The sequence below is a fragment of the Peromyscus maniculatus genome, chromosome 9 (assembly GCF_049852395.1).
Source record: "Peromyscus maniculatus bairdii isolate BWxNUB_F1_BW_parent chromosome 9, HU_Pman_BW_mat_3.1, whole genome shotgun sequence".
NCBI lineage: Eukaryota > Metazoa > Chordata > Mammalia > Rodentia > Cricetidae > Peromyscus > Peromyscus maniculatus.
Window position 1 is genome coordinate 35,485,858 of NC_134860.1, and position 14,774 is coordinate 35,500,631.

Below are 14,774 nucleotides of genomic sequence, written 5' to 3' on the forward strand. Positions count from 1 at the left end.
TTTGAAACCAGAAGCTGTAGAACCAAGAAAACCAGCTTTAATGAATTCCTGGAAAAGCACCTAGGATGTGAGGTCCAGGATGACATGGCAGGTCTCTGGCTAAGCACTGTTTATCTGAATTTAACTGCCTTAAACAAAAAGAAAATAGAAACTTGTAGTTTCCTAGTAGTGTGAGTCCCTTTTGAAGGGCTGTGTAGCCTGTGGCTCTGAGTGAAGGCTGTACAAGATCACTAGCAGTCTTGAAAAAGAGAGGGATTGGTTCCTCTAAAGTCTCTTATGGTCAGAGGTCCTGGGCAGGACCTCTTACTGACAGCAACACATTGCTTGTCTACACCCAGTCCTATAACAAAACTCGGCGTTGGATAGTATATCATGGTACTCATCAGGAATGTAATTGTCTGAACTCCATCCTAGTTTGTATTCTGAATGAAAGGAGTTGGGGTATCATCTGTGGTGTAATAGTATTTAATTGCTCATATTGATGAACAGAGGGATATTTAAAAGAATGAGATATTCCTGGGCAGTGTTAGGATAGTATAGCTAAGTTCCCAACATGGGATGTACTATGTATGGGGCTTCCAATTAAGCTAAGAGAACTCTGGCATTGGAAGGAGGAGGTGATGAATAGCTTCCTCTATGTTCCAAGAGAGGCTCCTAGAAAGTGAATCTGGGCTTCTGGTCAGTTAAGGTGGAACCAATTTGTAGGGTGGCAAAGGCTGTTCCCCATGGCATCAGCAGTCCCTTCTCTGGACATTCTATTGTATCCTGGAGAGCTCATGTCATCCCGTGATGTCACCAGTGTTGTAGCAACATCAAATGCCCTCAGGGTATCCTTCAGTGCCTACAGGGTAGAGCATAGACATGCTGCTGGCAAGACTGAGGGGTCTCCTTGGAAGAGAGAATGGAGAACATCCAGAGAACAGAGAGAGACGGAAGGAGGCTGGCCTTGAGTCTCAGAGGAAAACAACCAAAAGGGTTTCTGGGGAAGGCACAGTGAGTGCTGGGCAGGAGATGGGGGCTTCCTGGAGGAGGTGGGCTAGACCTGGGCCCTCAAGTAAAGTGGCAGAGGAGCTGGAGCAGAGGGACTAATGTGTCCCCAGCTGAGGCCAGGCATCACTGCACTTCAGCTTCGGGAGTTTCCTTTAGGTGCAGTGGCTGTGGACACTAGTCACATGGAGAAACAAGTGCTTCTGGACAAGACATCATGTTGTCAGGCTGTCCAGCAGACTCCTCTGAACACCTCTCCTCGACAGTGGTCCCTTTGGGTCCTGAATCAGCAGTTGAGAAGGGCAGGTAGATCTCTAGTGTAGTCAAATAGCTGTAGAGATGTGGAACCAGGGCAGAGATTGGCTCCTTTGTACAAGCTCTGCAGGTCCTGGGCTGGCAGTTGGATGACTTGGTGAGTCTATTAACTATGTTGTGTCTCAGTATGACATTTCAATCCCAGCCATGGGCCTGGAGTGACCAGGCAGGAGATGGGAACTGTCCACAACACCTGAGTGCTTGTGCACTGTGTTATTTTTCTCCTGGCTTCTGAAAGCACAGGCAGACTTCAGGGCTCTGGGTCCATGCATGTTGCATCCTGTGCTGCTATGAATTTGCCCGAAGAAGCCATCACTATGTTCCCTGAGGCATGTGTAGGGAGGCAGAGGAAACCCCTGGCTGATTACATAGCCACATCTCTACAGAATGATGGGAAAGCTGAGATCCACAAAGGGTACATCTTCACCTGGCCTCAAATATTTGGGTTGTCACTGGGTTGCAGATGTGATCTTTCTGTTTATGCTTCAGGGTGGTCTGTCCATCCTCTATGCCTTCCCTTCTCACTATGCAAGTTCACTTGTGTTCATCTTCCCACAGAGGCTGCTATGGAGCCCTCATCCCACCCAACCCCTTCTTCAGCAAGAAAGGAATGAAGAAGGACATGCAGAGGCTGAACATGGAGCTGCAGCTGGTCACAAGGGAGAGAAATGAGCTGCGTGATCAAGTATTCTTCATAAGGAAAGGACCCGTGCACAATAGGCATCTCTTGTTTCAAACTTCCTGGTATCAATTTTGCATCTGCAAAGTCACCTTCATCTTCATTTTAATGTCTTGGATTCTAGGAGCTTGATCCCTCAGGGTTTATCTGTGCCCTACTTCATGTCCCTAAATGCCTCTCAATGAAGAGGCAGAACTTGAAACCTGGGAAGGAGGGAGATGGGGATTCTAACTATTCTGCTTCCTTCAATGAAAACCCAAGCCTGGAGTCTGAGTCACACAACTCAGGGACTGATGCAGTATTGTTTGAGTTCCCAGCATGCACTTGAAAAGACCATGACATGGCTTGTGTGAGATACTAGCTGCTGTGAGTTTGTGTGAGTCTTTGAACTTACCTGGTAGGTAATTATGTGCTGGAAGATCCTGGTAGCAGCTTGTCAGACATGATCTGACTTGATTTATTTCAATGAGTGACTGAAAGTCCTAGAGCTCGTCACTGTTTTTCTATTTCTCGTGAGTTATACTCTTGGACAATATTGCTCCACAAATTTCTTCAGTATCCCATGTGTGCTCTCCTCTCCTTCACTCTTTCTTGCACTCTCTGCCTCTCTCTCTCTCTCTCTCTCTCTCTCTCTCTCTCTCTCTCTCTCTCTCTCTCTGTTTCTTTCTCTCTCTTTCTCCTGTATGCATGGAGCATGCATGCTGGCATGTGTATGTGTGTGTGTGTGTGTGTGTGTGTGTGTGTGTGTGTGTGTGTATCTGTCTGTCTGTCTGTCTGTGTCTGTGTCTATATGTTTATGAGCATTTCCATGTTTGTGTGTTCCTACACACTCTGGGAGCAAGGCATCTATGGTGGGCCTGATGATTTGCCTGTGTCACATTTCCAGGTGATTCCAGTGCTGATATGAGATCTGTGATCCTCACTTTAAGCAGCTCTGCTCTTGTCCTATGTGTTCATCTTGATGCCAAATAGGAATCCCTTGGGGAGATTTTCTAGCTGTCCTGATGTTGGGTCTCATCTCCAGAATTATGTGCTCTGTCTATCCATGCACTAGTAATGACCCAGGCTCAAGAATCCTTGTCCTGAAACAAAAGAAACATCATTGCATGTTTCTTGTGGGACAAAACCTTTAGCATAGACTCCTAGGAACAGAGAGCTAGACTGCCTCTCCAGGCTTGCTGAGGGAACACATGCAGCAAGGACACCCTCCATCTGAACACTCAGTCTCTGTTGGCCTGGGCCAGGATTACAAGTTAATTAAGCACCAGGAAGTTTCAGTACATAGTAGCCAGACTGAGACCTCCACTGTGTTGCAGTAGATCAGGACAACAGCATGTGTTCACATGATCCTTGAGGCCTATATTCATAAAGATCTTTGTTCCTGGTGCCATGCCCTCCCACAGGCCAAATACTTGGTATGAAGATCTGAAGATGGAGCATGAGGAGGTCATGACTGACCTACAGAGATTGCAGAATGAGAACACCGAGACTTCAGAGAAGGTGGATGAGCTTGCCAACCTGACAGTCTTCTATCAGTAAGTGCCTGTTGGCATGGACCCCAATAGTTGTTGAGTGGCCATCTCTGCCTTTCTTTTATTATTATTTTTTAATTTTATAATTTAATTTAATTTTACATATCTGCCACAGATTCCCATGTCCTCCCTCCTCCCACCCTGCCTTATCTCCCCTGTCCCCCAATACACCATTCCCATCTTTCCAGGGCAAGGATTCCCCTGGAGATTCACCTCAGTCTGGTAGATTCAGTCGAGGCAGGACCAGTACCCTACTCCCTTCATCCAGGCTGAGCAAAGTGTCCCTGTATAGGCCCCAGGCTCCAAAAAGCCAGCTCATGCACAAAGGACAGGTCCAGGTCCCACTGCCTGGGGGGTCTCTGAAACAGTTTAACTAATCGACTGTCTCACATATCCAGAGGGCATGATCCAGTTGGGGGCTCCTCAGCTATTGGTTCATAGTTCATGTGTTTCCAGTAGTTTTGCTATATGTCCCTGTGCTTTTTCCAATCATGGTCTCAACATCTCTTGCTCATACAATCCCTCCTCTTTCTCACTGACTGGACTCTCAAAGCACCACCTTGGGCCTAGCCATGGATCTCTGCATCTGCTACCAACAGTCATTGGATGAGAGTTCTACCATGACAGTTAGGGTTGTTTGGCCAACCGAACACCAGAGTAGGTCAGTTCAGGCTTTCTCTCGATCATTGCCAGTAGTCTATTGTGGAGGCATCTTTGTGGATTTCTCGGGACCTCTCTAGAACTTTGCTTCTTCCTAGTCCCATGGGGTCTTCATTTATCATGGTCTCTCTTTCCTTGTTCTCCCTCTTTGTTCCTAATCCAGCTGTAATCTCCCATTCCCCTAAGCTCTGTTTCCCCCACCCCTTGTCCTTCATTACCCACCCCTCACATCCAGTTTGCTCATATAGATCTCATCCATTTCTCTGCCTTTGGGTGATCCCTGTGTCTTTCTTAGGGTCCTCTTTGCTAGGTATCCTCCCTGGAGTTGTGAGTAGCAGTCTAGTCATCCTTTGTTTTACATCTATTATCCACCTATGAGTGAGTACATATCATGTTTGTCTTTCTGAGTCTGAGTTACCTCACTCAGGATGATTTTTTCTAGATTCATCCATTTGCCTGCAAACCTCCTGATATCATTGTTTTTCTCTGCTGAGTAGTACTCCATTGTATATATGTACCACATTTTATCAATCCATTCTTCAGTTGAAGGATATCTAGGTTGTTTCCAGGTTCTGGCTATTACAAACCATGCTGCTATAAACATAGCTGAGCATGTACCCTTGTGATATGATTGAGCATTCCTTGGGAATACACCCAAGAATGGTATAGCTATGTCTTGGGGGAGATTGATTCCAAATTTTCTAAGAAAACGCCATATTGATTTCCAAAGTGGGTCATCTCTGCCTTCCTTTGTCTCTAGACTGGAGAGTCCACAGCTCTGGTTCTGTCCTTTTTGCACCTTAGCAAGCATCTCTTTGACTTGTGTCACTTGTACTTAGTTTGCTAAGTATGAAAGAGACTATCCACTCCTCCCACCATTGTCTTGGAGCCTCAGGAACCTCTAGGTAGAAGAGCAAAGTGAGCTGTACTCTGGAGGCAGAGTAGGCAGATCTCTGTGATCTGAAGGCCAGTCTGGTCTACAGAGTTTCAGGGCAGATAGGACTGTTAAGCATAGAAACCCTGTGTCAAAAACCAAACAAACAAAAAGAAAGAAAGAGAGGAAGGAAGAAAGAAGAAAGGAAAAGGAAAGTAAAAATAAAGAAAAGACAAGCGATTTACACTATGAGGGGAATGTCAGGCAGCCCTGGGCATCTGGGAGCCCAGGACTAGGCTTTACAGATCTGGTTTCTGTGAAAACTGTAGATAGAATAAACTTCCCTTGGGTCTTCTTTCCTCTCTCAGAGGGTATTTGTCCACTATTGCTGAAGTTCAGGACAGTTGAGGGACTCCTCTTTCCTTTGAAAGGACATAGATGCCTATTGGTGTTGGGTTTTCTGAAATATTTCTATTTTTTTTAATTAGCTACTTTCTTATTTGGTCTTTTGAGTGTAGCTGTCATGGCTATTTTGTGCTCTTGGCTACGTCTTCCTGAGAACCTGGGGTATTTGTCATGATGGTCCCTGGAGGCAGGGGTGGCAGAAGGAGACTGGCAGGTCCTTACTCTGCACAGGGTCTTTTCCAGTGGTCTTCACAGCCAGGTCCTAATGGAACATACTCAGCTTATGGAGCAATTAGCCATGCTGAGGCAGGAGAAGAAGAATCGGAAAGATGATTGGGTCCTGCTGAAGCACCACTTGGAGGCATTGAAATTGATCTGTGAGGACCAAGAAGAAGAGACCAGTGCCCAGGCTCTCTGTAGATTGGGCATGGCCTCCTGGACGGCTGTGTGGTCAAGGCAATACTGTGACCAGTGTCCCTGCTTGCCAAATTTGAAGCAAGTTTTGGCAGAGTTGACTGTGGGCTGAACTCCAGTGGGATGGAGCCTCATGGCCAACTTCTCTTGTACCCCTTGTGGGGGGTCCCTGGTGGCCTCAGAGCAGCTGCTAAGGCTTGGGCTTGGAGCGTATTCTGTTTCAGCCTTGTCTGTTTGGTTGACTCGGCTGTTATTATTGAGCATAAAAACTTTAGAAGCCATTTTCACCAATTCTTGTAGGAGAGTTTGGGGATCCTCCTCAGCCTTTTTAAATTTTTTTCTAACATCTGGCACTGACTGAGAAATGAAATGGGTGGGTAGGCAGGAGTTGGGTGAGACGGAGTATAAGAAGAATCTGGGGAAGATTTGGAGGCCTTGGGTCAGTGTGTAGGTTGAGGCATTGGGAGATGGGGGGAGCAATGGAAGGAGGGTAAGGAGGAGGAATTGGGTCTTAGATTCGTGGCCCCAGAGAAAGGTAGGAATGCAAACCCAAAAAAACCATGGATGTAGGCCAGTTCTGTCCAATTATATCAGATAGCCAAAATTTGAATAGATTTTGTGAAAGACCTCCAGGCGCATTTTGGGATCAGGCTTTGAATGGCAAGCACCATTTCTGAAGTCTATGCTGGGGACCTGAAGCCTAGCACAATGTGTCCATTGTGGTAAGTCTTGGGTCAAAAACAGGGGGTGTGGGGAATTCCCTTCAACAGAATATCTTCTGGAGAAGGAGTCCCATGGAACAAAGGCAGCCCCTTGCTTTGGAACGGGTCAGGGGGCCTGGCGTGGACAAGTCCTTGACAGGACATCTTGAAAAAATGAAGACGCCTTGGGGCTAGGCAATGATTTGGAATGGAAAATTACCAATCTGGGAGTGATCTCAGTCTGTCAGAGAGCAGGTGTAGGGGACAGGGGGTTTTTCGTACCACATTACCCTGGGCCAGTGGGGAAAAAATCCCCCACCCCCTCGGTGGAACCTCCAGATTGTAAGTCTTTGTGCACCCTGATAGGCCTCTCAACTGACACAGCAATCCAAATTAGGAAAAGCCCAGTTTTAATGGATAAAGCATTCCTGGATGATTTCCTGGGTCCTTAGAGAGGAGACAGGGAAGAGAGACGAGAAGAACCACATGCCTGTTTTCTGGGATACAGCTTATATACCCCGTGTGAGTGGTCTTGAGCCTCTCTGGGGAAGAAGCTGTGTTTGGTGGACTCTGAAGGAGCAGGTTTGGGGGAAAAGATGGGGGAGGGGAGTTGAGGTGGATCTTCCACCAGAACATTCCAGACTCTTTGGGTATAGGGATCCAGGGTGCCAGGGGTTGAGGTAGAGCTCCCACCTACACACCATCCTCCACAGCTTCCTCCACGGTCTACATTTGTTGAAGAGGGACTTTCACTAAGGCAATCATTCATTTTTTGGGCAGTGGAAAGAATCTACACTTACTAATAAAGCACAGAGATCTACTCAGAGAACATAAATACTGATGCACACCTTCTAAAATTACTTGATTGAGGTGATCGGCTGGTGAGATCGCTCAGCTGCTAAAGGTACTTGCTGCCAAGACTACACACCTGAGTTTCTTGTCTGGGACCCACATGATAGAGAGAACAAACCTTCACAAAATTGTTGTCTGAGCTTCATTTGTGTGTTCTTATGCATCCTAACACTCACCATAGCTTTAAAAATCATTCAAAAGACCATGGTGAAAACAATTGTCAAGGAGGATGCAGACCCCTCTCAGTAATGGCTCCATGGGGACATTTTCTGCTCCAATCTCCATGGCCACTCTCCAACCATGGTGACACTTAAGTAATTATTTAGAGACCCCTAAATAAATTACCCATAGTGTTCTACGCTAGAAGCATTTTGGTGTTGGGGTTAGGCATGGGCCCTAGGCTTGCAGGCAGGAATGGGGGAGGAAGTGAGGAAGTGTCATTACTTATTGTCCTGGATCTGGTTCTGTGAAGCACCCTGTCGGGCAAAATTATAATGTAGCCTTTTTAAAAAGTTCAAGGACAATAGGCTCTGGCTTGTGTAGTCCTTGAAAAGGGGGATTTTGCAGCAAAGTGGCCCCCTGAGCCTGGCTCCAGGTCAGATGAGGGTCAATGTCATAGGGAGCAGGGATTCCAGGCAGGTCTTCTGGGCTCCAGGACCCTCACTCCTTCATGCTAAATTCAGAGAACATTGGAGCTTGAATTCACTTCCTTCCACATATTTAGTGTGTTTTAATTAGGTGCTAAGAATGGAAACAGGCCCTTCCCTGTGCTCTATCACAGAGCCATATCTCCAACCTAACTGATGTGACAGTTCTTTGGCTGTCTTTTTTGAAAATTTCTTTTCTCTTTTTTTATTTTTACAAATTATATTTTGTATATGCGAACATGTAGAGGTCTAAAGACTACTTTGTTTGGTCTCATTTTTCATTTTCCTCCACGTTTATGAAAATTCTGGGCATTGAACTTAGGTCTCCAGGTTAGTACAACTAACCTTTACTTGCTGAGCCTTTTCATAAGCCCCTGACTTGCATATGTATATTATTTTAACTTTTTGTTTTTTCCGTTTTTAAATATTGATTTCATTTTTTATGTATATGAGTGTTTTCCTGCAGGTATGTTTGAGCACCACATGTGTTCCTGGTGCCTGAAAAGGCAAGAAGAGTGTGTTTGAACCTCTGTGTGGTTGCTGGGAATTGAACCCTTATTCTCTACAATGAGCAGGTGCTCTTAACTGTAGACCCAACTCTCCAACCCACTTTTTCTTTCTTCGTTTGTTTGTTTTTGGAGATAGTGTCTTACTATGAGGCTCTGGCTCTCCTGGACTCATTTGGTAAACCAAGCCGTCCTCAAACTCATAGACATCTAACTGCCTCTGCCTTCTGAGTGCTGGGATCAAAGGCAAGGGCCACCATGTCCTACTTCTGGCTTGCATGTTTATAGTGCTTTGTTGCTGGAGTTAACTCCAGTCCCACCCTGGCCCACAGCCACTCAGATCCAAATAAACACAGAGATGCTTATATTATTTACCTGTTTGGGCTAATGGCCTGGCTTCTTTCTATCCAGTTCTTATATCTTAAATTAACCCATTTCTATCGATCTGTAAGTTGCCATGTTGCTAGTGGCTTACAGGTACTTTCACATCATGCTTCCTGTCTCTGGCTGGCAGCTCCTGACTCAGCCTTCCTCTTCCCAGAATTCTCTTCTCTGCTTATCCTGCCTATACTGTACTTCCTACCTGGCTACAGTCCAATCAGCATTTTATTTATCAATCAATCACATTCACAACATCCCCAGCAGTGCTTTCTGTACAGCAGACCCTGTGCCAGCATTGAAGATGAGCACTATTCAACAAATCAAACGTCACATTGCTTACATCTTTCTGGGGAGACAGACAGCAAGCAAAATGAAACACACCCAGCTTAGATGGAGGCTCTTGTGTCAGAAGCTCTAAAGATGGTTAGATCAACTGCATTCCACAAAGGCACCAGTTCTGTGAGGCCTTGGCATTGTTATAGTCATGGTGGTGGGGCTCAAGACAATTCCTGAAAGAGGGATGAGGTAAGAATATACCGAGACTTGATACAGAACAGTGGTGGCTAGTATGTGTTTTCCTAAAGCTTATATACCGACGTCTAGCTCTGGATGACTCCCAGCGCATGCAGAGTGGTGACTAGAACTTGAGACTTGGCCATTCTGGTCTAGATCCATTTCTGCTGGTTGACTGGATTGAGTGTCAAACTTGAAAATTCATAAGTCTACCAGGTAATATTTTAAAGATGTCTGAATGAGTTGTGAGACAGTATAGGCTAGATGGGGGATTTTGTTGTTGCTCTTTTTAAACTGTGGTGTGTGTGTGTGTGTGTGTGTGTGTGTGTGTGTGTGTGTGTGTGCGCGCGCACATGTGTACATATGTGTTTGTGGAGTGTGAGCATGGATGTTGTGGTCAGTGATTGGTCTTAGGTCCTGGTGCTTACCTTCCTCTTAGAGACAGGGTCTCTTTGGATTGTATTTTTTTCTCTGTATAGAGAGAGTTGTGTGCATGCCATTGCTTGCATGTGGAGATCAGAGGGAAAATCTGGGGAGTATATCCTCTCCTTCCAACTTTACATGAGTTCCCAGGAACAAACTTAGGTCATCAGGCTTCATGGTGAGTTCTTTTTCAGCTGATCCATCCAAGTTGCTCCTCTTTATTGTGTTTGCCACTGTGTGTGTCTGGAAAACCAGCCCTGTGTTACTTTCTTTTTTTTTCACTTTTTTTTATTAAGAAAAGGTTTTTTCATTTTACACATCAATCAGAGATCCACCTCTTCCCTCCCATCACCACACCAGTCCTCCCCCCGACCCACCCCCAGCAGACCACCCCATCACTCTCCACAAGAATGCAAGGCCTTCCAAAGGGAGGCACATCCAGTAGAGGCAAGTCCAAATCCTTTTCCCTGCCTCAAGGCTGCATGAGGTGTCCCATGATAGGTAGTGGGCTCAAAAAAGCCCCTTCATACACCAGGGATGGATTCTGATTCTACCTCCAACCCTCCCCCCTCCAAGCCAATCAAGCTACACAGTTTTCTAAGCATGCAGAGGGCCTAGTCTAGTCCCATGCAGGCTCCACTGCCTTTGATCCAACTTTCATGAATTCCCACTAGTTTGGTTTGGTCGTCTCTGCAGATTTCCCCATCATGATCCTGATGCACTTGCTCATAAAATCCCTCCTCTCTCTCTTTGCCTGGACTCCTGGAGCTCTGCCTGGTGTTTGGCTGTGGATCTCTGCATCTGCCTCCATCGGTCATTGGAGAAAAGCTCTGTGAAGACAGGGTATTCACTGATCTGATCACTGGGGCAAGCCAGTTCAGTTCAGGCACCCTCTCCACTATTTCTAGTAGTCTAAGCTGTGGTCATCCTTGGGGATTCCTGGCAACTTCCACAGCACTGGGTTTCTCTCTATCCCCATGTTATTTCTCTCTATAATGGTATCTCTTTCATTGCTTTCCCTCTGTTCCAGCTCAACCATCCCATTCCCTCATGTTCTCATCACTCATGCCTTAACCCTATTGCCCACCCCTCACCCTCATTTCACTCATGGAGATCTCATCTATTTCCCCTTCCCATGGCAATCCATGCATCCCTCTTTGGGTCTTCCTTGTTAGCTAGCTTCCCTGGAGTTGTGGGTTGTTGTCGGGTTATCCTTTGCTTTACTTCTAGTAACCACTTATGAGTGGGTCCATACCCATTTATTTAGGAAAAAACAGTCATTAGACTCAATGGTGGCTTAAAGGGGCATTCAGCATCTATAGTGTATAGCCTTAGCAAAATATCAATTCAAGGAAAAAACAAAAGAAAGAACCAAAAAATAAAACACATCAAATCAAAACAAAGAAAACCAAAACCTCAATGCAAGAAAACCCAAAGACAAACAAAAAATTTACATGAAGCAGAGTTCTCTTCATGATGATTTAGTGGCACTGTCCTAAACTCTGTGACTGATTTAGGACATAGAGTAGGAATGAAGTCACAGATAGTAATACCCTTTTCAAGACAAGTTTTTTCCTAAATAAAATGCAACTTTCAACTGTTCATTCTTAATCCAGCTTTTTGGCTCAGGTGTGGTGTCACACTCCTTTAACCCTAGGACTCAGCAGGGAGAGATGGAGCTCTGAAAATTCCAGGTAGTTTTGGATACTTTTTTTTTTTTAACGTTTCTGCAGCTGGGGGTTTATTGTTTTCTTTTTTTAAAATTTTATTTTACAATACTATTCAGTTCTACATAACAGCCACAGATTCCCTTGTTCTCCCCCTTCTTGCCCCCTCCCCTTCCCCCAGTCCACCTCCCATTCCTACCACCTCCAGATCAAGGCCACCCCCGAGGACTGAGATCAACCTGATAGACTCAGTCCAGACAGGTCCAGTCCCCTCCTCCAAGATTGAGCCAAGCATCCCTGTATAAGTCCCAGGTTTCAAACAGCTATCTCATGCAGCGAGCCCAGGACCTGGTACCACTGCCTAGATGCCTCCCAAACAGATCAAGACAATCAACTGTCTCACCTATTCAGAAGGCCTGATCCAGTTGGGGGCCCCTCAGCCTTTGGTTCATAGTTCATGTTTCCATTCGTTTGGCTATTTGTCCCTGTGCTTTATCCAACCTTGGTTTCAACAATTCTCGCTCATATAAACCCTCCTCTTTCTCGCTAATTAGACTCCCAGTGCTCCACATGGGGCCTAGCCGTGCATCTCTGCACCCAGATTCTTCAGTCCTTGGATGGGGTTTCTGGCACAACTATTAGGGTGTTTGGCCATCCCATCACCAGAGTAGGTCAGTCCTGGCTGTCTCTTGGCCATTGCCAGCAGTCTTTTGTGGGGGTATCTTTGTGGATTTCTGTGGGCCTCTTTAGCACTTTGTTTCTTCCTTTTCTCATGTTCTCCTATTCCTTGTTCTCCCTTTCTGTTCTTTATCCAGGTGGAATCTCCCGCTCTCTTTCCCTTGACCCTCGCCGTTCATTGCTCCCACTCATGTCCAGGCTGTTCATGTAGATCTCATCCATTTCTCCGTGTCTTTCTTGGGGTCCCGTTTTCCAGGTAGCCTCACTGGTGATGTGAGTAGCAGTCCAGTTATCCTTGTTCCACATCTAGCATCTTCCTATGAGTGAGTACATACCATATTTGTCTTTCTGAGTCTGGGTTACCTCACTCAGGATGATTTTTTCTAGATCCATCCATTTGCCTGCAAACCTCATGATGTCATTGTTTTTCTCTGCTGAGTAGTATTCCATTGTGTATATGTGCCACAATTTATTTATCCATTCTTCAGTTGAAGGGCATCTAGGTTGTTTCCAGGTTTTGGCTATTACAAACAATGCTGATATAAACATAGCTGAGCAAGTGCTCTTGTGGTATGATTGAGCATTTCTTGGGTATATGCCCAAGAGTGGTATAGCTGGATCTTGGGGGAGATTGATTCCCAATTTTCTAAAAAAGTGCCATATTGATTTCCAAAGTGGTTGTACAAGCTTGCATTCCCACCAGCAGTGGAGGAGAGTTCCCCAAGTTCCACATCCTCTCCAGCATAAAGTGTCCTTAGTGTTTTTGATCTTAGCCATTCTGACAGGCATAAGGTGGTATCTCAGAGTTGTTTTGATTTGCATTTCCCTGATGATTAGGGATGTTGAGCAATTCCTTAAATATCTTTCAGCCATTTGAGTTTCCTCTATTGAGAATTCTCTGTTTAGTTCTATAGCCCATTTCTTAATTGGACTGTTGGTCGTTTTGATGTCTAATTTCTTGAGTTCCTTATATATTCTGGATATCAGTCCTCTGTCAGAGTGTACAATGGAAAAAAGAAAGCATCTTCAACAAATGGTGCTGGCATAACTGGATATCAATGTGTAGAAGGCTGCAAATAGATCCATATCTGTCACTGTGCACAAAACTTAAGTCCAAGTGGATCAAGGACCTCAACATAAATCCAGCTACTCTGAACCTGCTAGAAGAGAAAGTAGGAAGTAGTCTTGAACACATTGGCATAGGAGATCACTTCCTAAATATAACACCAGTAGCACAGGCACTGAGAGAAACAATCAATCAATGGGACCTCTTGAAACTGAGAAGCTTTTGTAGAGCAAAGGATACAATCAACAAGGCAAAGCGACAGCCTACAGAATGGGAAAAGATCTTCACCTACCCCACATTTGACAGTTTTGGATACATTTTGATTTCCCAGCCAGATAGGGCTACAAAGAGAGATGGTGCCTTTTGTGTGGACTCCATCAAGTGGAGTCTTAACAATAAAAATCCGGGGTCACGCCGGGTGGTGGTGGCGCACGCCTTTAATCCCAGCACTCGGGAGGCAGAGCCAGGCGGATCTCTGTGAGTTCGAGGCCAGCCTGGGCTACCAAGTGAGTTCCAGGAAAGGCGCAAAGCTACACAAGAGAAACCCTGTCTCGAAAAACCAAAAAAAAAAAAAAAAAAAAAATCCGGGGTCACATATTGAGGGTAAGAGCTGAAAGATCATTGAAGCAGAGCAGCAACCACTAGAAACTTCTTACTCCTATGAATCCTCAGACCATATGCAGAGATCCTGTCTCCACATGTCATGTGCTTGTATAGAAGGTGTGAGCCTCCAATGTGGTAGAATCAAAGGCATGATCTTCCCAAGTGCTAAGATCAAAAGCCTGAGCCTCCCAAATGCTGGGATTCAAGTGTGCCAACACCTCCTGGCCTTTATATTTAACCAGTGGCTAACTCCACTCTCTGATTTCCAAGCAAGCTTCATTTGTCAGAACACAAACAAAGTATGTTGCAACAGATATCCACTTCATGATTAAAAAAAAACCATATTCTACACCTGACATCAAATGTTTAGCTGCTCAAAACAAACAAACAAACAAACAAACAAACAAACAAACAAAAACCCCACAGTCTAGATACACATATGTTCATGACATGATCATTCATATCATATTTTGAGAAAGACACTTATGTTTTCTAATTCATCTTAAGAAGTGAGAACATTCAATACAGGATTATAAAGAAACAAAAAAACAATTCTGTAGCTATTTGCCTGTTTTCCTTGAACTACAGCACCAATGATGGCCACAATGTAGAGACTGAAACATTCTAAGACAATTTGAGACATGGTGTTTTAGGCACTGTTGCCTTGACTATTGATTTCAAACTAATTTTTTTAAAGATTCATTTATCTGTTTTTATGTGTGAAGAAGAGGCCCATCAGATGAAATGAAGAATTGAGAAGATCCTACTGGAGATGGAGGTGGGGTAATAAATCCCTGTTGATGCAGCAGCTAAGCAGTGTTAAAAGGAAGCTTCATATTAGCCTGGGTGAATGGTGTCTGCAACAAAAGCC

At 45.0% G+C, this 14,774-nt stretch overlaps 1 protein-coding gene across 2 annotated transcripts in view; it reads left to right on the forward strand.

Moving 5' to 3' along the window:
- The first annotated feature begins 1,860 nt into the window (after nucleotides 1-1,860).
- The window catches only part of LOC143267293 (disks large homolog 5-like), a 36,046-nt gene continuing 23,132 nt past the window's right edge, over nucleotides 1,861-14,774 (forward strand). For both annotated transcript variants that reach the window (XM_076544591.1, XM_076544593.1), the window contains exon 1: nucleotides 1,861-3,516. The gene's annotated coding sequence lies outside the window, so the exon portion shown is untranslated. The remainder of the gene's footprint in view (nucleotides 3,517-14,774) is intronic.